The sequence below is a fragment of the Lathyrus oleraceus genome, chromosome 4, assembly GCF_024323335.1.
Source record: "Lathyrus oleraceus cultivar Zhongwan6 chromosome 4, CAAS_Psat_ZW6_1.0, whole genome shotgun sequence".
Lineage (NCBI taxonomy): Eukaryota > Viridiplantae > Streptophyta > Magnoliopsida > Fabales > Fabaceae > Lathyrus > Lathyrus oleraceus.
Window position 1 is genome coordinate 136,234,098 of NC_066582.1, and position 25,434 is coordinate 136,259,531.

The window sequence follows — 25,434 nt, forward strand, 5'->3', positions numbered from 1 at the left end:
GCTGAAACAAATCACAAACTAGATTCTGATGTTAAGGGTGATTATGTATATGCTATAATTTTTAAACTGTTGGTGGGCTCATTGACATATCTCTAATACCAAACCTGACATTTGCTATGCAATTGGAAGGTAAGTAGGTTTATGAACAAATCAAAGTTGTCACATTACCAAGATGATGTCAGGATACTGAGGTATATTAAGTGGACTCTGAAGTATGGAGTTTTATTCCCTTTGGGTGCTAAATTTGATTCATAGCTGATATGCTATTTAGACTCTGATTGGCGAGGAGACAAAGTTGACATAAGAAGTACTTTTGAACATTTTTTCAAGTATCTGTGAGGTCCCAATTCTTGGTGCTCCAAGAAGCACCCAGTTGTTGCATTGTTAACCTGTGAAACCAAGTATATTTCAAGTGCTTTGTTTGTTTATCAAGTTGTTTGGATTCTGAACTTGTTGCAGGATTTGAAGATCAAGGTGAGCAAGCTTGTGAAGTTGATGATTGACAATAAATCAACAATAAGCCTTGCCAAGAATCTAGTACTGCATGGAAGGAGCAAGCACATTGACATAAATTTCCCTTTCGAGAAATCTGGTTCATAATGAAATGCTTGAAGTTGCTTACTGTAGCACTCAGAAGCAACTGGCAGATGTGTTGACCAAAGTAATTAAGACTGAACACTTTATCCATTTGAGGGATGAAATTCGTGTTGTTGATTTTAGTTAGTTGAATATGAATTAAGGGATGATGTTAGTTGTAATTCATTTCAGTTGCATTTAGAGTTAATTTTTATTACATTAAAAATTCTGATTGTATAAATACTAAAAAATAGTTCAATTCGGGATAAGAGTTTTGGTTACCACTTCCAATTATGTTAGAGAAAGTTAGTTACAGATTCAAATTCTCTCTCTTTCTCTTCCATCATCTTCTTCATCTTCAATCTTGCTAACATAGACCATCAAAAAACAAGTGAGTCTACATTAGCAAACCCTTATATATATATATATATATATATATATATATATATATATATATATATATATATATATATATATATATATATATATATATATATATATATATATATATATATATATATATATATATATATATATATATATATATATATATATATATATATGAGATTAATTAATACGCATTATTAGTGTAAAAAATAAAAATCGAAAACTTTATAACATTCAATATCTTAGATTAATTGACGGTGTAAAATCATTTCACATGTGTATTTCAATTAATTATATATATATATATATATATTATATATATATATATATATATATATATATATATATATATATATATATATATATATATATATATATATATATATATATATATATATATATATATATATATATATATATATATATATATATATATATATATATATATATATTTCAACTTGAATATATTTTTTAGCATTCCATACAACATTCATTTATTAATATTTAAGTATCATCATCCGTACACTTTCTCCTATAACATTAATAAAAATATGTTAATAATCAAAATTTAAAATATATTTTTGATTGAAATCAAGACAGTTATTTTAATATATTTTACAACATTTGAGATCACAAATAAAATTTTAACAATTTCAATTTCTAAAAAAACATCTCAAAGTATAAACAATATTAACTTAGATGAAAAAAATATTGAAAGCTAAAATTTGTAATCTTTTAAATCTGTTTGAAAAAATCATTCATTTTTTTTAAAAAATATAATCAAACATAAAAATTCAACAACTTATAAATCTAGAGAACGGAGTCTATTATTTTTATTAAAAAAAAGTCATTCAAACGTTAAATATTTATTAATTATATTATTTTTTTATATCATAAAAAATACATGTTAATATCTCTTAAAATCTAAGATCATGTATAATTGCACTCTAAATATATGGTGGTATATCTATTTTTCTTAATTTTGCATGTGATAACAGAGGAAGTGTGATATTTAATTTTCTATGTATATGATGTTTTAATTTTGTTATTTATTTATTTAAATGATTTTTATAATGTAATATAATTTTATGTAAAACATATTTTAAATAAATTTTTTATAAAAATTTCAAATAAAAGAATTCGATTTCAATCTTTATTTTTTAAAATATTATTTTAGATATTTTATTATTTTATTAAATTTTAAAAAAAAATATTAAAATTTTAAGAAATTACTTAATTTTAAAATTATTTTAAATATATTTTCATAAAAATCATTTTGAGATATAATTTTTTGAAAAAATTATTATTTTGACTATACAATCTATGTTTATATAATAGAATGTCAAAATTTGTTTTTAATTAAAAAATATTAAAAACTTATAATATTTTTAAAATAATTTTATAAAATTTATTTTTAAAAATTAAAAAAAAAACAATTTTTTGTAAAACTAAAAACAAATTGATTAAAAAATTATTTGATTATGGTATAAATGACAAGAGAAAAGAAAAGTATCCGATTCTAAAAGTAAAATCTTCAAATAGAATCGGTCAAATAAAACAATTTGTCCATTTAAGGTAACATTTGACAGACGCAACGGTCGGTCAAAATAGCAAGAATTTGAACTAGAGTTTGAGATAGCTGAGATTTAATTCAAAGTGTATTCAATTACTATTAATAAAATTGATTTAACATGTTAACATTTAAAAACATTTATTTATATTTACCAATTGGTTCCTGTCCTAAAATGTTCAAACACGACCGTGTCTTGTTTTCGATACATGTACGTACACCAACCCAAAAACTTACTCTTTCCTTCCTTCAATAAATATAAAACTGTCTTCAACTTTTTCTTTGTTTTTTTTTCTTTGCTAATCTATAGAGAAATTTGTTTATTCATTTTTTCCCTTTCTTTCTTCATTATTTTAAGATAGTGTGCATTACACCTATTTTATTTTTTGAAAATATATAAATTTATAAGTTTTTTCTTTTAAGTTTAATTTTATCTCACTTTCGCAAAACGATAATAATTTCATAAAAAATATTGAATTTGTGGATTTGAATCCGCGGCAACAATATATCTGTGATCGCTTCCTAGGATTTAGGATATTTTCAGTTACACCTATTTCATTTTTTAAAATACACAAATTCAAAAGTTTTTCTTTTTAAATTTCATTTTATCTTACTTTCGGAAAAAGAACAATAATTTCATAAAAGAACATTGCATTTGTGGATTTGAATTCGCGACAACAGTGTTACTGTGTTCGCCTCCTTGGATTTAGAGTACGGTCCATTACACCTATTTCAATTTTTAAAATGCACAAACTCAAAAGTTTTTCCTTTTAAATTTCATCTTATCTCATTTTCGGAAAAAGACAATAATTTTATAAAAAACATTGAATTTGTGTGGTCGCCTCCTCGGATTCAGAATATTGTCCATTGCACGTATTTCAGTTTTTAAAATGCACAAACTCAAAAATTCTTCCTTTTTAATTTCATCTTATCTCACTTTCAGAAAAAGACAATAATTTCATTAAAAACATTGAATTTGTGGATTTGAATCCGCGACAACGGTGTAACTGTGGTCGCCTTCTCGGATTTAGCGTATTGTGCATTACATATATTTCATTTCTTTTTAAAATGCACAAACTCAAAAAATTTTCCTTTTAAATTTTACCTTATCTCACTCTCGGAAAAGGACAATAATTTCATTAAAAAACATTGAATTTGTGGATTTGAATCCGCGGCAACAGGTATCTGTGGTCAAGCTCAACGAGCTGAAGAACTTATGTCATGTGATCAAGGGGATGAACAATGAGGAATCATATGAAAGATAAAGAGTTATTATTAAATTTTATAATCAAGGTTCAAAAGATTATTATTATTATTATTATTATTATTATTATTATTATTATTATTATTATTATTATTATTATTATTATTATAAGTTGAACTGGTGTTTTATTTATGGTGAGGAGAAGGTATGGAGTTTAGTGTCAAAAGAGATATGTAATTCTCATTGTTTGATTATTATTATTATACCTTGATGTGAAGATGATATTATAACAATCTGTTAAGTTAAATATTTTGGTTCAAATTGTGAAATAAATTAAAAGTATTTGCAATAATTGATATCACAATTGCAACAGGTAACTTAAGTAAGTTAAATATTTTATCTCAAACTCTAAATAAATTAAAAGTATTTGCAACAACATCAAAATTGCAATTATAAATTGGTAAACCACATTTATTTGAATATCATCACAGTCACGTCAACTTGGATTATGTTATATTTTTACCTAATAGTAAAAGTCTGTTTATCAAAATAAATAAATAAATAAATAAAATGAATATTGATGATGTTTAATGTTTTAAATATCTACTAAACACCCTTACAATTATGTGTGACGGACGCCCTTCAATGTAAGTTTTATATTATCTTTAATGATTAATAATTAAAATAAATATATTTTTTTATTTCGTTGGTGTTTTAAAATCAGATTCGATCCAGTCGATCAGACTTTGAACCAAAGAGTTTAGCAGATTGAAAGTGTCTAAAGATCGAATATACAATCAACTCAATGGAATCCAATTGATTCAATGGTCAAACTAATGAATCGATAAATTTGTTTGAACAGACGAGTTGCACATTTTTTTACTAAAACATATTGTAAAGAGTGAAAAAATCCAAAATTGAAATAACATCTCTTCTCTCGAGTCTCAACTCAAAATATAAAACTTTCAGAATTTTAAGAATATGACTCTCATCCATTAATATACCTCAAATTCTTAATTCTTATCATCAATCTCATATTTTTATTGTAGGATTATTATTACTTAATTTTGTTACTATTATTGAGTTTACTATCTACTTTTGTTATTATTATCGTTATTCAATTTTGATGTTGCATTTTCACTCTGTAGTTAACATTTATTATTTGAAAATAATTTTAATAGTAGATTTGTCAATAATCTTGATGTACTCATAGGGAGATAGAGCATTTACCACAATGTCTCTAACTCTATTATATTTTCTATAGATCTTTTTCTGAACATGTGTGAGAGTTTCACAACTCATCATCAAAACATATTATATGAGTGTACATCTTGCTCTTCCACCATTCAAACTCTGTAGATACTCCTGACACGATTTAATATGTTTTTCTCTTAGATCTTTTTTGTACCACTGTTAAGTGTTTAAAACAGACTGTGCTCTGATGTCAACTAAAGGTGAGAAAAACACAAGTGAAGTTGAATTGTGTTGATTTTTTCTTTCTTTGTAATACTCTAGATAGACTCTAAACACAAAGTCTAGAATTTGAACTAATCAGAGGTGAGTGATAAGCAACAAATAAGGAAAGAAATGTCATGTTCCCGATTTTACAATATTAGAGCCGTAAAACCACCAAATGTGATAACAGTAAATAAAGCGAAGAATAACTTCAACAAGTCACCTTCCACATATAACACCAACTTTACTCCTGATTATCGGCAAGATGTCCATGGTGGACAACATAAGGCTAAGGGGTGAGAAATAAACTTCGATATAAACAGTGTAAATAATGTAAAGGTAGAAAAACATACAACATATCATACATTCAATACACAATCAACATCACCATAATCTCACACTCATTTACTACAATATACATATATATATATATATATATATATATATATATATATATATATATATATATATATATATATATATATATATATATATATATATATATATATATATATATATATATATATATATATATATATATATATATATATATAATGCAACTCACGACACAACGTGATATTATGCATGTGGTAACAACTCAATATTTGGTTCTCTCAGGAATCGGGTCCTCCCTTCTGAACAAATAAGCTCGTCTTTTGAGCTTGTGACAAGCCACTAATCCCCCTTATGAACTATTGAACATGCCTCTTTCAACGACATAACATAATGATGCATGTCCATGCAAATCAATGCAATAATTATAATAATACTTACAGTCTCCTTTCTGACCAAAACAATATGCATTTACATACAATAGGAATTTCCCTTTTGAATTACAATCCAACAATAATAATAACATTGCACATAAGCACACAAATAGTCTCCTCCCTTATGAACTATTCATCATCAAACCAAACAATACATAATTAATCACCATATAATCATGCATCTCACAACTGCACTAATCACACTCACATCATATACATCACCAAAACAATATTGTATGCATCCTATACAATTGCTACATCTTTTACACAACAATATTTAAGTAATTCACGATTAATTAATCTCATATTAATTAATAAACAACACCAACAAAACCAAACAGTAGCCAAATGTCAACCAACCTGCAAAACAATATCAAAGTTTTGAACCAGTAACTCGAATTACACAAACAGGGACAAGAACGCCCCTTCTGACAGCATGACGGGTAGCCAGTCACCAAGGTGACACCCGTCATCATATTAAAACTCCTCATCCTTCATTAATGTGACGTCTGACTTGAGAAATAAAACCTGGACACCATGACGGTCTCCCCGTCATAGCGCTGGCGACCGTCAACTTCTTAAGGTGCATGAAGGTCATCCCATCATCTGGGTTACGTCCGTTACTCTGCACCAGAAGGCAAAAAACTCGATTTCAGCCATGAGAGTCCTCTTCAACTCCAACCGTCGACTCCCAATCATCCTAACACGCTCAGAAATTTATACCATATGTAATAACATCATAATTACATGCTAAATCATTGTTTTATACATTTCATTCATCAATCTCATGAATTTCACATTATGTTCAAACCTTCAAAAATTCTAACAATGTCATACAAACATATACACATAAACTAAATCATATGCACACGAATTCAGTTACAAAAATTAGATAATCACACATTCAATTATCAATTTCCAGAATATCTTACAACAATAACAAGTCATAATAAAGTTCATACAATCCCTAAAGAGAGTAAGGATTTTTCTTCTCTACCCCTTCATGCAAAACACCAAATAGAAGCCCTTTCTCCCCCTTATCTCAGATTCTTAGCCAAAATTGACATTAGATTAATGGTTTGTTTTTCCCACTTCAAGACATGGCCTCTTTTTCTACGAAAATTCTATTTTATATATTATTCTCTCAAAATCTCCACTAACCCTTTTATATTTATCTCTAAACCTAATTTAATATTCTGTTAATTGCACTAAGACCCAACTCTTTTTAAAATGTTCACTACTTCCCTTATTTCTTCTTAGCTCCATTTCCATCCAAAAACCTTTTTTCTATTTTATTTTAAATAATTAAAAACAATTATAATTCTAATAATGTATAATTATTTTAATTATTTTATCCGTCCACCAATAGTCTCACTACACCCCACCATACACCTCATGCACACACAAATCGTAATATATTTAATTAAAACTGCACTACGCACCAAATAATTTAAATAAAACACGAATAATTTTATTAAATTAATTAATCAAATTTCGAGGTGTTATAACTTTCTCCTACTTAGAGAATTTTCGCCATTGAAAATTACCTGAAGGAAACAAAGTTGGATATTACTCTCTCATATGACTCTACAACTCTCATGCCATGCTTCCACCAGCAGGTCCTCCCCACACCACTTTCACACAGTGCAATCTTCTTGCCTCTCAAGTGTTTCACTTCACGATCCTTTACTCTCAAGGGAGATATCTCAATGGTCAAGTTCTCTTTAACTTGCACATCGTCCACTTGAATTACATGAGACGGATCAGGAATATTCTTCATCAACTGAGACACATGGAAGACATCATGAAGTTTCAAAAGAAACGATGGTAATGCAACTTTGTAGGCCGCTTCTCTTACTCAATTTAGAATCTGATAAGGACTGATAAAATGCAGTGTGAGCTTCTGAGACTTCAAAGTTGAACCAACGCCTGTTATCGGAGTACCTCACAAAAACACATGATCTTCCTCTTGGAACTCAAGTGTTTTTCTCCTCTAGTCATGGTAACTCTTCTGGCGACTCTCCGAAGCTTTCAACTTCTCTTAGATCATCTTGATTTTATCAGAGGTTTGCTGTATAATCTCAGGTCCAAGTACATCAACCTCACCTGATTCATACCAACACAAAGGTGTCCTACACCTTCTACCATACAAATCCTCAAACGGTTCCATTCCAATACTTGAATGGAAACTATTTTTATATGTCAACTTAACCAACGACAAGTAGCTATCCCAAGCACCCCCTTGTTGTAACACACAAGCCCTTAACGGATTCTCTAAAGATTGGGTTTTACTAGCAAAAGCGTTTTCCAAAACAAAAACACCACTAACAATTTAAACAATGAAGAGATAAAAACATAAAGATTTTTATCCTAGTTCGGTTAAAACTCAAAGCTAATCCAATCCACCTGCCAAGGTGATTTGCCTTATACACAAGAACTTAGTCCACTATAATCAACAGATTACAATAAACACAAATAATACCATTCTTTGTCTTCTCAAGGATCCAACTAAACCTTAGTCTCCTTAAGGAATCACAAAGAACAACTTTCTTTGACTTCTGAAGGATAACCTCCTTAAAGAATCAAACAAATAGTTTGAATAAAAGTTTATGTGTTACGAGATGCTTCTACAAAAGCAGATTTACACAAAATGAATAATAAATACTTAAAGAACACTGTATACAAAAGATGATAGTTTTTCACAAATAAAAATAGCTTGTCAAGATACTTGTGTAGATCAGCAATTTCTTGAAGTCTCCAATGCATGCTTATATAGTGTAAGCATGTGACCGTTGGAGGCAAAATGGGGAAAGCTCTTTGAGCGACTGTCCACTATTGGATGAGAAAGGAATGAAACCACCTATTGTCCTTTCGCCCACATATTCAGTGACAAGTGTGATGAATAGTACAATCCTTTCCCATGAAATCGGGTAGTGGAAAGGTTGTTCAATTTGTACTATGTACTACTTGATCATGTTCCTATTTGATCTTATCTTCAGATTCAATGGCTTCTGATAAAAGATAATTGAAGCATAAAGTGAAGAAGTAGAGAGTTGGATTCAGAAACTTCAGAACCTTGGATCAGAACCTTGATAGCGTCAATAGTCTGGCTTGAGTTCTTCAGTTTCTTCAGAATCTTCAGAATCCTCAGACAGAACCTTGATAACTTGAATTGTTTGTCTTAAGATCTTCAGAATATTCAGCTACATAACACAACTTCAGAAGCTTGCCATTCTTCAGAATTTTTTTCATCAGAGTCACGTCCATAAGCAAAAATCGAGAGAACATTACAACAATAATATAGAGTCTCCTCAAAAGCTTATGATGGGTGAAATAACACAGAAGCAGAAAGAACATTGCGACAACAATATTGGCGTCTTTCAAAACTTCTAAATGCAGCGCATAAGCATAATTGGAATGAAAAGTTCAGAAACGGATGATGTTGCACATCATATGATCAAAATCAAAACTAGTTGTTAAAGCTACACAATAACAAACCATTAGGGTACCAAAATTGTTATCATCAAAACTCAAGGTATATATGCAGAACTAATTCTTGTTCTAACAATCTCCCCCTTTTTGAGGATGATAAAACATGTATTTTGATGAACAATTTTGTACAAGGTAATCACATAAGAATACATCTTATAGAAGCACAAAGCTCCCCCTGAGATGTATAGTCCTATAAAGATAAACTCAGAATGAAAGAATAATTTCCTGGTTTTCCTTTTGAAGCACTAGAATGAATAATTAGTCAGAATCTGGTTTAACTACAGAAGTTAGTTGATGTTATCCAGAGCACTGGTTGATAACATCATCCTTTTGATAGACCTTACTTCATAAAATTTTCTTTATAAGAGCTTTCTTCATAAACATTTCTTTAGAAGAGCTTCCTTCATAAACTTCTTTGAAGACCTTTCTTCAAAAACTTCTTTGAGAACCATTCTGATTCTTGAGAAAGAAGCTTAACAAACCATTCTGATTCTTGAGAGTTAACCCTGCAAAAACCCTTAACAAACTTTTTTCGAAGTATTTGTTAACAGAAACATTTAAACAATGTTTTGGTTTTTACTTAGGAATTTAGATATCAAAATAAACTCTTAATTCTTCCCCTTTAGAATGTTATGTTTTCCCCCGTTTGGCATAAATCAAAAAGATAAAAGACAAAATAAATAAAGAGAAGCAAAACAATTTCATTGATTAAAAAATATGCCAACAGGCAGTGCGGAGTACAATGGATAGAACAAACTGGAAATACAAAGAATTATAAACGAAATACACACTTAGATAAAAACACACATGTGCTAAGACATTTTTTAGAAAAACCAAAGGTTTGGGGAAGAAGGAGTAGGCGGTGGAACAACTGGGTAGTTATCTGGGAGATTTAGGGGATCTACCAATGGATCAACACCATCTTCATGACAAATCTCCATGTAGTACGCCAAAACTTCACATGGATCAATATTTATGAAGATAGGATAGTGTTCCACCAAAGCGTACTGCCGTTAATTTCTTCCTTGACTGAAGGAGTCCCTTCAATAGATATAGATCTAGGATGAGATCTAGTCTGATCTAGTTGTAATTGTTGAAACTGTTGTTGAACCAGTTATTGCTGAGCAGCCTTTGATCTACTTTGAGAGAGTTGTTATTGTTCAACTGTCTTTGAAGATTATTGTACCATTGATGATTGTTGTTCAGCCATTGAGAGAGGATGAAGATAAAGTTGAAGAACAACTGAGGAGAGATAAATATAAATACATATATATATATATATATATATATATATATATATATATATATATATATATATATTATATATATATATATATATATATATATATATATATATATATATATATATATATATATATATATATATATATAGAGAGAGAGAGAGAGAGAGAGAGAGAGAGAGAGAGAGTTTGAGGTTTGAAAAAAGAACTTGAAAGTGTGGGAGAACTGTGCATGTAGTGTGAAAATGTGAGTGAAGTGTGTTTAAATAGAAATAATTTTCAATGATGACAAATGGTGTGTGCACTCATGAGGGGAAGTGTAAAGGTTTAAACCTAATTCCAAGAATTTTTAAACCCAATGTGTTACGCTTTATCACGGATGCTCAGAAAGTGAGACAGTCGGCTCCACTAAAAACTACACAAAATCAAACGACAAGACAGCCATTAAATGCATCAACTATTCAGAATTAGTAAGACAAATCGATAAGACTGTTTCTGATCAGAATCTTTCTGATTCATGAAAACTTCCTTACTTTAGAAAGCTTCAAGTTTCAGAGTCAGAAAGCAAAATAATCTTAGAATCTAATCTAGAGTTCTTAAGACTTTACATTCTGAATAACATCTTTTCATTTTGGACACGGTTTCATAAATAGATTTTTTAGAAGGAATATGAATCTATCTTCAACAAGGGGTTTTGTAAAGATATCAGCCCATTGATGGTCTGTATCAATAAATTTTAAGTCAAAATTTCCCTTCTGAACATAGTCACCTAAAAAGTGATGTTTTATTTCAATATGCTTATCCCTAGAATGCAAGATAGGATTCTTAGATAAATAGATAACAGAAGTATTATCATAGAGAATAGGAATGTTACTCTCAGATATCTGATAATCTTCCAACTGACTCTTCATCCAGAGTATTTGAGTGCTGCATCCAAAAGCTGTGATGTATTCAACTTTAGTTGTTGATAGCGCAATTGTTGAATGTCTCTTGCTGGACCATGAGATTAAGTTGTCTCCCAAAAATTGGCAACTTCCAGAAGTAATTTTTCTTTCAAATCTATCTCCAGCATAATCAGCGTCAATAGCCTACTAATTTATACTCACTTGATTTTCTATAAAATAAACCAAGATTAGTAGTACCTTTCAGATACCTAAAGATTTTCTTAACAACAGTTAAATGAGTTTCCCTAGAATATGATAGGAAGGGAGCACATAAGCATACACTAAATAAGATATTAGGTCTAGAAGCTATTAGATATAGGAGAGAACCTATCATATCTCTGAAAAGCTTCTGATTTACTTTATTTCTTACCTCTTCTTTCTCCAGAATGCATGTAGGATGCATTGGAGTCTTTGCTTGCTTACATTCTAATAAGTTGAATTTCTTTAGAAGTTCCTTTGTATATTTTCTTTGATGACTATATGTGCCTTCTGGTCTTTGATCAATTTGAATTCCTAAAAATAACTTTAGTTCTCCCATCATACTCATTTCGAATTATGCCTGCATAGACTTAGCAAAATCATTGCACAACGACGCATTAGCAGAATCAAAAATAATATCATCAACATATATTTGCATAACCAGAATGTCATTCTTGAAGGTTTTGCAAAAGAGAGTTGTGTCCACTTTTCCTCTGGTAAAGTCATTTTCCAACAAAAAGTTTCTTAGTACCAAGCTCTTGGAGCTTGTTTTAGACCGTACAAAGACTTTTTCAATTTAAAAACAAAATCAGGATTTTGAGAACTTTCAAAACCAGGAGGTTGATACACATTAACTTATTTAGGAATATAACCATTCAGGAATGCACTCTTAACATCCATCTGATAAAGTATGATGTTATGATTGACTGCAAAATAACTTAAAAGACAAATAGACTCTAACCTGGAAACTGGAGCAAAAGTTTTTGTATAGTTTATACCTTCTTGCTGACTATAACCTTTGTGCTACCGGTCGAGCTTTGTTTCTGACGACTTCGCCTTTCTCATTCAGCTTATTTCTGAAAACCCATATGGTTCTAATGACATTTAAGCCTTTTGGTTTCTGAACAAGATCATGAACATCGTTTCTGGTGAATTGATTTGGTTTATCTTACATGACCATAATCCATTCATTATCCAGAAGAGCTTCATCAATGGAGATGGGTTCTATTAGAGACACCAAACCTAGAAGAGTCTCTTCAGAGGTTTTGAATGATGATCTAGTTCTGACTGGAGCATTCTTGTCTCCCAGAATCAGTTCTTCGGAATGAGAAGTTCTTGATCTACTCTTCCTCAAATGAGTTGGATCAACAATTGCTTCTGGTTGAGTCGTTTCTACAGATTCTTTGGCTTTGCCTTCTGAGTCTTTTTCTCTAGAGACAATATCTTTGGATTCTGAAAGATTGATCTTCAGATCTGCAAATTTCTCAACTAACTTTGACTTTTCAGGGTCAAGCTTATCATTAAATCTAACATGAATTGATTCCTCAACAATTCATGTTTATGTATTAAAGATTTTATAGCCTTTAGAGCGTTCAGAATATCCTAACACTAAACACTTTTGTGCCTTAGAGTCAAACTTGCCAAAATTATCTTTAGTGTTTAACATAAAGAATTCACATCCAAAAGGATGAAAGTAAGAAATGTTGGGCTTTCTGTTCTTCCACAATTCATAAGGAGTCTTACCCATAGGTCGGGTATAAATCTTGTTCTGAATATAACACGCCGTGTTAACCGCTTCTGCATAAAACTGCTTAGCCATATTAGTTTCTTGGATCATGGTGCAGACCATTTATTGAAAAATCATATTCTTCCTTTCTACAACTCCATTTTGCTGTGGAGTCTTAGGACAGGAGAAATCATGGAAAATACTATTTGAATCAAAAATATTTTCAAAATGTTTATTTTCAAATTCGCCACCATGATCACTTCTGACTTTGACTATTTTGCAATTCATTTCTGTTTGCACTAGTGAGCGGAAGGTAGATAACACAGAGTGAGACTCATCCTTGTATTTCAAGAACTTTACCCATGTCCAAGAACTATAGTCATAAATAATGACTAATCCATACTTCTTTCCATTGGTAGAAGCAGTTTTCACTGGTCCAAACAAATCAATGTGCAGAAGTTCTAATGGTTTTAAGGTAGAAACAACAGTTTTAGCTTTGAAAGATGTTTTAGAAGACTTACCTTTCTGACATGATTCACAAAGAGCATCTAAAGCGAGTTTCAGTTTGGTTAGACCTTTGACTAATTCAAGCTTATTTAGTTGATAAATCCTTCTCATGCTAACATGACCCAAACGTGTATGCCAGACCTATTGGTCTTCATTAACAGACATTAAACATTTTACATTTTGATCTTCAAGATCAGAAATTCTAAATTTATAAATGTTGTTTTTCCTCTTTCCATTAAAAAGGATTGTTCCATCTTTCTGACTAACAGTCTTACAAGACTTTTGATTACAGATGATATCATAACCATTATCACTAAGTTGGCTAATGGATAATAGATTATGCATTAGACCATCAACTAATAAAATATTAGTAATAGAAGGAAGTTTACCATTACCAATGGCTCCAGAGCCATTGATCTTTCCTTTCTAGTTTCCTCTTAAACCAACAAAGCCTTCAGGCTTAAGTTCCAAACCTTGGAACATATACCTTTTTCCCGTCATGTGTCGTGAGCATCCACGGTCCAGGTACCATGATTGGTGTCTCAGCTAAGGCGTTAAGGATGTCTGAAACATAAATGATTTTATCCTTAGGTACCCACTTTCTGGGTCCTCTTTTGTTAGTTTTCCTAGAGTTTCTCACAACTTTGAGTCTTTTAGCATAAGGATAATCATGGGAGATATATGCATGATACTTAGGTTTCAAAATGGAGTTCATATCCTTAGTACGCTTTTATGTCTGTGCAGCAATATCAGTCTCAGTGCCAGCAGGCACGAAATGCACATAAAGAGGTTTTGGTTTGACCTTCTGACTTTCGTCAGGTTTTGTAGTTTCTATACAACCCAAACCTTTCCTTCCATTTCTGCTAGCTCCATAGATCAAGGAAGTCATTTTGCTTCTATATATGCTTTTAGCCAGAAAGTACTGGAATGCTCTGTCATATCTTATGATGCAATAAGTACTAGAAGCTTCTGAAGTTATTTCCTCATCTAGTTTTGAAATTTTTATTTTCAAAGCAGAGTTATTACTTTATAAAGAAAATACTTTTTCGTTTAGAGAGGAAATATCATTCTAAGCTCTTTCTGAGTTTCAGATGCAGTTACTTGGACTTGTTTAAGGTCTTTGTATTTTCTTTGAAGAGTCTGATACTTTTCCAACATTTCACAAAGACAAATTTCAATACAGCACGAGATAGATTAGAGAGTACCTCTTCAAAATCGGAGTCGGATTCTGATTCTGATAAAACCTTGTCTTCTGGTTCCTCAGAGCTTGTGGGATCCTTAGAAGTTGCCATTAGTGCAACATTAGCTTTTTCTTCGTCAGAATCTTCTTCTTCAGATTCTGAGTCATCCCAGATAGTCATCAACCTCTTATTGACTTTGGAGAAGTTCTTCTTGGGCCTTTTGTCCTTCTTCAGCTTGGGAAAATCATTCTTGTAATGGCTTGACTCCTTGCACTAGAAACAGATAACTTCTTTTCCAGAAGTTTCTTTCTTTTGACCAGATGAGGATTCGAAGCGACCAACAATCCTTCTGACTCCTTTGAATTTTCCTTGACCACTTTGCCTGTGTTTCTAGAGTCTGTTGACTCTCTTTGAGATTAAAGACAACTCGTCATCATCTTCTGAGTCTTCATTAGATCCTTCTAATTCTTTATTAGCTTGATATTCTCTAGTCTTCTCAGGCTTGGATTTTAGAGTTATAGATTTTCCTCTCTTATGAGATTCATATTCTTCTAGCTCAATCTCATGACTTCTTACAGAACTAACAAGTTCTTCAAGACTGATGCTGTTGAGATCCTTAGCCAGCTTTAATGCAGTTGCCATAGGTGTCCATTTTTCGGGAAGACTTCTGATAATTTTCTTGACATGATCAGTTGTAGAACCCTTTGTCCAGAACCTTAAGTCCTGCAACAAGCATCTGAGACCTTGAGAACATGGTTTCAACATTTTCATCGTCTTCCATTTTGAAAGTCTCATATATCTGGATTAAGGTCAAAGCCTTTGTCTCCTTTACTTGAGTGTTTCCCTCATGAGTCTTTCTCAGAGAGTCAAAAATGGATTTGGCAGAATATTTGTTTGTTATCTTCTCATACTCGTATAAGAGATAGCATTGAGCAATATGATTCTGGCCTTATGATGATTTTTGAATTCTTTCTTTTGTTGATCAGAAATAGCGCTTCTTGCTAAAATATTTCCTTCAGCATTTACTAGGTGAACATAGCCATCAACTAAGAGATCCCAGAGATCAACATTGTAACCAAGAAAGAAACTTTATATTATGTCTTTATAGTAGTCAAAATTTTCACCATAAAAAATAAGTGGTTTGACACTGTAATGATCTCTATCATTATTGCTAACAACGTTAGCAGCGTTAGCAGCAACCATTGTTTCTCACACAACTGGATCGGTGAACACTGTGAGGTGTTGATAAAAAACTTTTTATCACAATCAGAACCAGACTATGATACCAATTGAAGGTGTGAAAAATACAAGAAAGAGGGGTGGGGGTGTTGAATTGGGTTTTACAAGCAAAAGATTTTTCCAAAACAAAAACACCACTAACAAGTTAAACAATAAAGAGATAAAAACACAAAGATTTTTATCCTGGTTCGGTTGAAACTCAAAGCTAATCCAGTCCACCCGCCAAGGTGATTTGCCTTATACACAAGGACTTAATCCACTATAATCAACAGATTACAATAAACACAAAGAATAACCTTCTTTATCTTCTCAAGGATCCAACTAAACCTTAGCCTCCTCAAGGACTCACAAAGAATAACTTTCTTTGTCTTCTCAAGGATAACCTCCTTAAGGAATCAAACAAATAGTTTGAATACAAGTTTATGTATTACAAGATGCTTCTACAAAAGAAGATTTATACAAAATGAATAATAAATACTTAAAGAACATTGTATACAAAAAATGATAGTTTTTCACAAAGAAAAATATCTTGTCAAAATACTTGCGTAGATCAACAATTTCTTCATGTCTCCAATGCATGGTTATAAAGTGTAAGCATGTGATCGTTGGGAGGCAAAATAGGGAAAGCTCTTTGAGAGATTGTCCACTGTTGGATAAGAAAGGAATCAAACCATGTACTGTCCTTTCACCCACATATTCAGTGACAGGTGTGATGAATAGTATAGTCCTTGCCCATGAAATCAGGTAGTGGACAGGTTATTCAATTTGTACTATATACTATTTAATCACGTTCCTATTTGATCTTATCTTCAGATTCATTTACTTCTGATAAAAGATGATTGAAGCATGAAGTGAAGAAGTAGAGAGTTGGATTCAGCAACTTGGATTAAAACCTTGACAGCGTCAGTAGTTTAACTTGAGTTCTTCATTGTCTTCAAAATCTTCAGAGTCTTCAGAATCCTCAGTCACAACCTTGATAACTTCAATCGTTTGTCTTGAGATCTTCAGAATCTTTAGCTATATAACACAACTTCAAAAGTTTTCCATTCTCCGGAAGTTTGGTGATCAGAGTCACGTTCAGAAGAAAAAACTTTGAGAACATTGTAACAACAATATATAGTTTCCTCGGAAGTTTCTGATGGGTGAAATAACACATAATCAGAAAGAACATTGCAGCAACAATATTAACATCTTTTAGAACTTCTAAATGCAACGCATAAGCGGATTTGGAACGCAAAGTTCAGAAACTGATGATGTTGCACATCATATGATCAGAATCAGAACTGGTTGTTAAAGTTACACAATAACAAATCATTAGGGTAGCAAAATTGTTCTCACACAAATACAAAATTGTTATTATCAAAACTCAAGGTATAAATGCAGAATCAAATCTTGTTCTAACAAGTGGCATCGGATGAATACTCATAACACTTCTACGAACTTCGTCCAGAATACTCCTCTTAAGTTCTGGTACATCTGGTACTCAAACCCTACCTCTGAATCTCATAACACGATTCGCGTCGATTCTGAAATTACCACCTTTACCCTTATTGATTAACACAAACCGGTCAATCAACCCTAAGTCGATTATCTGACCTTCTCTGACTTTTTCAAGGATACCATTAGTCGGCTTCAACATAGCCAACTACACACTGTTAAAAGTCTCTTGACGCACCAAACCCGTGTCTCTAATTGCTCGATCAATTTAATTTCTAGAACCATCAACATCGATATATGGAACACTTCCAACTTAACGCGTCAGCTACAACATTGGATTTACCCGAATGGTAACTCAATCTGAAATCAGAATCCTTTAGAAATTCAAGCCACCTCCTTTTCCTCATATTTAACTCTTTCTGATCGAACAAGTACTTCAAACTATCTTGGTCATTAAATACTTCAAATCTTGAACCACACAGATAATGCCTCTAAATTTTTAACACAAACACCACAACTATTGTAACACCCTAACAACTCTAACGCATAAATAATATGAATTTAAAACAACTATACACATAGGGTGTCATGCAAACATAATATAAAACTTCTGCGTAACATGGTGTTAGATAAAACATGTAACAACTGAAACACCTCACATCACATATTCGCCTTTACATAGGCTCATCACAACAGAAAATAAACCAATTAAAGTAACTCAATAAATGATTAAATCTCATATCACTTTATTTAAAACATAAAACTTATTTGTGGCAAAATGCCTTTCACATCAACAACTCCCAACAGTAATAATAAATAATAAAACATAATGTTCGACCGTCCAGTGTTACAAATTAGAATAACGAAACTAGAACATTGCATAAAACAGGGAAAGGAAGAATAACCTCAATTCTATTCTTCAACTTCTAAGCAACAACTCATTTACCTACTCGTCTGTACCCCAAGAAGGAGGACAAAACCACACAAACAACAGAGGGGTGAGAATACACTCGAAATATACAATAGTGCAAAAATATGCAAGGATAGCTTAAGAAAACATCAACAATCACATATTTGCATACACATCATTCCAACATAATTCATCCGCATCAATTATACAAGTATTCTCACCCACCAATAACAACATAATTATTCAATTACATATGCAAACTATGGATGCAATATACTCAACACCAAGACTCTATATGCATGTGGTACCATTATGGACAACACAGGTCCATCTCTCTCATGAATTCCCATCTTAGAACCAGAGCACATCAATTCACTACTAACAACTTTAGTAACGCTTCATTCATTTGCATCTGAAATCAGCTACTCGTTCTTGAATCCATACCATCGGATCAGAGCACACCAAAACTGGACCAAAGTCCATACACCATGATGCATGATTTTTAACAACATGCAATACTACCAAAATTATCACCATACAACTACCACAGGTATGCACAACATCTCAGCAATTGATTAATGCTACATACATAATAAAATAACACCAACATACTCCCAAATAGTAGCCAAACAACAACACAATCTCAAAAATCGGAAATGACACTTGATTACACACAACTGAGCAAACGATGCTCATTTTGGCAACATGATAGGTTACCTGTCACTAGGGTTGTGCCCGCCATCCACTCGCGCATGTCATACGTCATCTCCATGATGCTCGTTTCAAAAATTGGATATGGGGACCATGACGGTCTATCTAACAGGTAGCTGACCCCCGTGAGCGCCTCAAAGACTGTGACACCGGGTTGTCATGAGGCTGACACTCGTCACCCTGAAGCAGAAAACTGAAATTGCATTTTTGGCCATGGAGTTCGATTCAGAACTCCAACTTTCCCTTCACAACCCTCAAATCGGTCATCAAAATTAGGAAAAATAGTATCTAACATCAAAACATCATCTATCTATCAATTACCATGTATTCTCTTCGTTAATTATAGTTTTACATGTTTTATTCACCAAAATCATAACACATGTGTAAACACCAACTCCTACCACTTTAACTAACAAGAACACACAATTTCCATGGTAAATCAGTGAACGGGTTTCTCATAATACATCACATAACTCATAAATTTATAGAAACAATTCATATTCATCAACCATTCACCGAAAGGGGGAAAATAGGAAAAAAAACTAATGGGATTAAGGACTTCCCCTACCCAATCATGCATTCAACACCATATTGGGAGTAATCCCCATACCTTGGATTTTCTAGCAAACACACCTTCAAGCTTTAACAATTGAGGTTTACCTAAGCCCTTGTTTTCCTAACCTCTTCTTTCCAAAATCTATTTTTTCACGTACTAACCCAAAACTATCTACTAACTCCTTTTTATTAGAAACCTAATCCTCCTCAATTATTAATTCCTACAATGCCCTTACTTATTCACTTATTTACCGAAATACCCTTTTGCCTCTATTTTTATTTTAATAATAATAATAATAATAATAATAATAATTTTCATTATTCTCTAATATTTTTAATTCTATTATTTAATTAAATAACTAAAACTATGCTCCGCCAACCCAAACATCATATATGAGTACTAACCATCTAAGCACCCTCCAACGCATATAGAAGTTTATTTAAACAATTAAGTATAGGTAAGTTCAATTAAATAAATAAATTAGAAAAACAGGGTGTTACAACTGCCAACTCTACATCATGCGTATGATAGTTCCTCTCATGAACTTTCAACTATTTAGAAGTATAAGCCACAATCTGGCCATTATGTATCATTACACCACCTAGATCCATCTTTGAAGGATCACAATACACTACAAAGGATCCACTCAGACTCCACAAAATCAAAATTGAAGCAGACATCAACTTCCTCTTGAGTTCTTGAAAACCCTTTTTCACAGTGAACATCCCACACATAAGCTTGATCATTTCTAGTCAACTGAGTTAAAGGCAATGCCGACTTCGAAAAGTCTTCAATAAACCTCCTATAGTAACCAACCAAACCAATAAAACTTGTGATCTCTGTAACATACTTTGGGGTCTCCCACTGCAACACTACATATATCTTCAATATATCAATTGCGATACCACCACTAGATATCATGTGACCAAGGAAAATCACTTCACGTAACCAGAACTAAGACTTAGACAACTTGGCATACAACTTCTTCTCTCATAAAGTCTGCCACACAATATTTAGATGTTTGACATGCTCTTTATCAGATTTAGAATATGTCAAAATATTGTCGATGAAGACAACCACAAATTGATCTAGATAAGGATATAAAATCCTATTCATATACTCCATAAACACACCTAGCATATTAGACACACCAAACGGCATCACAAAATACTCATAGTGACCATACCTCATTCTGAACATAGACTTCAAAATATCTTATGGTTTCACACGAACATGATGATAACCCAACCGCAAATCAATCTTACTTAACACACAAGCACCCACCAATTGATCCATCAAATCGTCAATTCTCAGAAGGGGATACTTGTTATTGATTATAACTTTATTCAATTGTCGATAGTCAATGTAACACCCTAGTTTGTGACTCAACATTTAATGAATTAATTATTGCAAAATCAAATATTTGAGTGTCATTAAAACATAAAAACTTCATATACCAAATATTCATGCAAAATAAGCATTGAAAATTAAATCAAGTCTGACATAAAGTCTCAACAACAAATTCCAACAAAACGAAACAAAACATAAATGGTGGTAGACATCTCAATCCCAGTGCTACATATAAGAGAAACTCCTATAAGACCCAATGGTAAAAGCTAAAGGGGGCATCGATGTCATCCCCTAACTCGGCAGCTACTCATGTACCTTAGTCTCTGTACCCTCGAGGAGTACATATGCCACAACAACAAAAAGGGGGTAAGAATACATGTAACAATTATTAACGGTGAAATTCAACAAGGCAAGATAGTAATAACAAATATAGAAGTATTCTCAATCACACTCAAAACATAATCAAACAGATCATAATTCAAACGCAATGCAATGCAATCATCTCCATCTCAAATGCATGTGGTATCAAAATAATTGGGATCAGAGGTATGTTACTGATATTCTCATGTCTCGGGTTCCTCCCTAAATTGTGTCCCTCTTTGGACGTAAGACCGTCATAGTCCATCTCTGAACCAGGCCATCACTGGACCAAAGTCCTACCTATCTCTGAAATATATGAATGCATGATCACAAACAACACAAAATTCAACATCATTATCATCTCAAAATCATAACAAATCACAAGTCTCAATCATTCACAAATGGTTCCACTCTTGATCCTATAATTTTCCATACTTTACCATCACTATAATTCATCTCTGGATTACTATGCTTGAAATGTCATTCAAGGCATTACTGTAATCTCTCTCTGGATTACTATGCTCAAAACGCCATTCAAGACAATTACTGTAATCCCTCTTTGGACTATTATGCTCAAAACGCCATTCATGACCATCAAAATCATGCTTCCTACTAATCACACATCATATTCAAATAATTATTTAAAATATCAAACAAAGACGGAATCAAACAAATGAACATGTTCCCGAAAGCTTAGAGAGTGTATTTTAAGAATATGGTTTTTATTTCAGGACTTAATACATCAATCGGCTCAGTTAAAACAAACACCACAGACAGGTACTCGCATCGGGTATAATGTTTTTCCTGAGTTCAAAGTGGTGCCAAAAATTGTATACTTATGAGAAAATTATGAAAAATTTCAGTTTGAAAGATCATTAAATCTCTTTGTAACGCAACTAACTGCATCCCAAAAGGACTTACAAAACTCCAGATATGCCTGAACCATGATGACCAACATAGAACTGAAATTGACTACACCTCTGGTATAAAAATCAATGAACTGTTACTATTGTATCATCCATAGACCTAATTTATCTACTTCAAAAGAAATATTATCGCCTTAGTTTTCCAACGCTTCGAATTGCGCCTCAAATCCGAGTCTCGAAACTCAAGACATGTCTGAAATAAGAGGTCAATCCCTTTCTAAGTCTACCTGCTATTTTTCTGTATTTTCCCTCCATATTGAACATATTTTTATTTTTATTTTTAAATTATGATTTTTTGAATATTTTCCCAAAACTCTATTTAAAAAAATTAACTTTTCCTAATTTTGAACTAATTTAACAGGACTCCACTTCTTTTAGTCGTGACTATCATCTACACGAATTGATTAAATTATCTATCATCAAAGTTTTGGTTACCGTAATGACGGCAATAAACTATATAAAGATTTGGGTTGCTTACTTTTGATTGTGATGGTCTTTGTCGGACCTTGCCATAACTTCGGAACCCTTAGCTACCCTTCAAATTGGACTAATTTCCTAAACTACCCCATTCTTGAAAACTTTTTCCCACAATGCCCTATTCTGAAGAAAAAATCCCAAATTGTCCCCTTTTTCTTTTGGGACTCGCTCATTGATTGGACGAGAGGATGAAGACTTTTGAACGATGACTAGGCTCAGCCATTGGTTGGCCGAGCTAGTGAAGGAAGGTTTTTTTTTATTATTTTAAAAACTATTATATAATTAAATAACTTTATTAAAATTATTATTAAATAGTTTTCTAATTAATTCTATATTTAAATAATAAAATTGATTTTTTTTAAATAATAATAATATTTTTATAAAATACTAATAATAGTTTTCTAATATTGTTTTATTAAAATATTAATAATAAAAATGATTATTTCTTTTAAATATTAATAGAAATGATTTTTTTTTTAAATATTAATAATAAAAATGATATGTTTCCCTCCAAAATTTCAATAATTTTTTGGAATGATATGTTTCCCTCCAAAAAAATCGAATGATATGTTTCCCTCCAAAATTTCAATGACCGAGCAATTGCTTTGTGTTTGTACTATCTCAGCCAATGATTGGCCGAGTATTCAAGTATTAATTTTCTATAAATAGCAGGACTTGTAAAAAATTAACTCAGAGCACAAAATCCTTTATTTTGGTAAAAATGTCTGTTTGGGGTCTTGTATTTTATGGACATGGTGAAAAAATCAGTGTTTGTCTCGATCCGCAATGGAATTTCAGAATACTGATTTCAGCCATCCACACTGGCTTCCGACAATTGGGCGGGCGTCGTATGAAGGTGAGGAAAGTAGAGTATCGTTGTCCATACATAACATTGACTGATGCAAGCCCCGATGGTACGTACATGTATTACCTGGATCGTATAGAAAATGATGAAGATGTTTAGTGTACGTTTTCGACACATAGTGGTGAAGTTAATAGAGGAGTTGAAGGTCCACTTGTGTTGGTTGTTGTTATTGATTAGTTTTTTAATTACCACTTGTGTTGGTTGTTGTTGTTGTTGTTTAGTTGATGTGGTCGTACTTTGTAACCAGAAGCCTTTGATTATCAAATGTATTTCATAATTGCTTCTTCCCAAAAGACATCTGGATGATCGCTGGGACAGTCCTGCAACATTAGGACATTTCCTACGCATGTGTCCTATTTCACGACAAATTCCACACCTTCTATTTTCCTTCTCAACGTCGTCCATCTCGGTTCTAATCCTGGTGCTGTTTGGGCGCCCTTTCTTCCTCCTTCTCATAGAGTCGTCGTGGCAAAGAGTGAATCCTTCATATTGTGGCCAATTCTCCTCATGGGGAATCCTAGGAAACTCTCCTTATAGACCTTGAACACGTTAAGAATTTTGAAGATGTCTGGAATGTGAATGGAGTAGTCCTAGCGTATGCTCGAACATGTTGCGATTACATGGGAGCAAGGTAAGTGAAATGCCTGAAATTTCCCACAATCACAATGTTGTTTCCTCAGATCAACGCTGAATGTTCCGGTTGGTCGACCATCGTTATGATTAATCTTCTCTTGGACCATGAAATAAAATCTCTTGCGATCAAACTGCATGACGTTATGCATGTTAGCTTTGATGACTTCCTCAGCCATCCCCTTGTTGTAGTTATCAGTGAAAACCTGCCCATAGGCTAACAGTTTTGTCCATTGATGGCCTCTTCTACAAAATAGTGATCCTAATCGATAGTACATAGATTTGACCAATGCAGTGATTGGAAGGTTTCGGGTTTCTTTTAGCATCGAGTTCATTGCTTCTGCTAGGTTAGTTATCACGTGACCCCAGTGTCGCCCTCCGTCAAATGCCCTTGCCCACTTCTCCCGAGGGATGTTGTCTATCCATGATAAAGCGTCATTGTTTGTTCTTCAGATTCCCCCCGATAGTAGTTAAATTTTGCCTCTATTAACGCATAACCCATGTTAACAACTATTGTGTGCAGATCCTTGTCTTTAATCTCGCGCATGAAGTTTTGCACGATATGTCTAATGCAATAGACGTGTGATGATGGAGGATACTGCCATCCATTTTCCGGATTGTTATATGCACTCTTTATCGATTCATGCATGTCTGATATTAGACATAGATTTGCTTAGTGTAGCGGTGTATTCGTCACTTTATGATTTATTGATTAAACCAAAAGCAAAGCATACAAAGAATCGAGTCGCCACCGCACTTTTATTTATCCAAAGGATTGGCTAAAAAGCGAACAAAAGCCTAAGAAGTTTTACACATAAAAAACTAATGAAAAGATCAGAGAATCTGGGTAAGGGGTTAATTACGCAATGGGAAGGTGTTAGGCACCCAAAACGTCCTAGGTACTCCTAGGGAGCCCTTTTCACACTTGTTGTATAAAAAGTTTA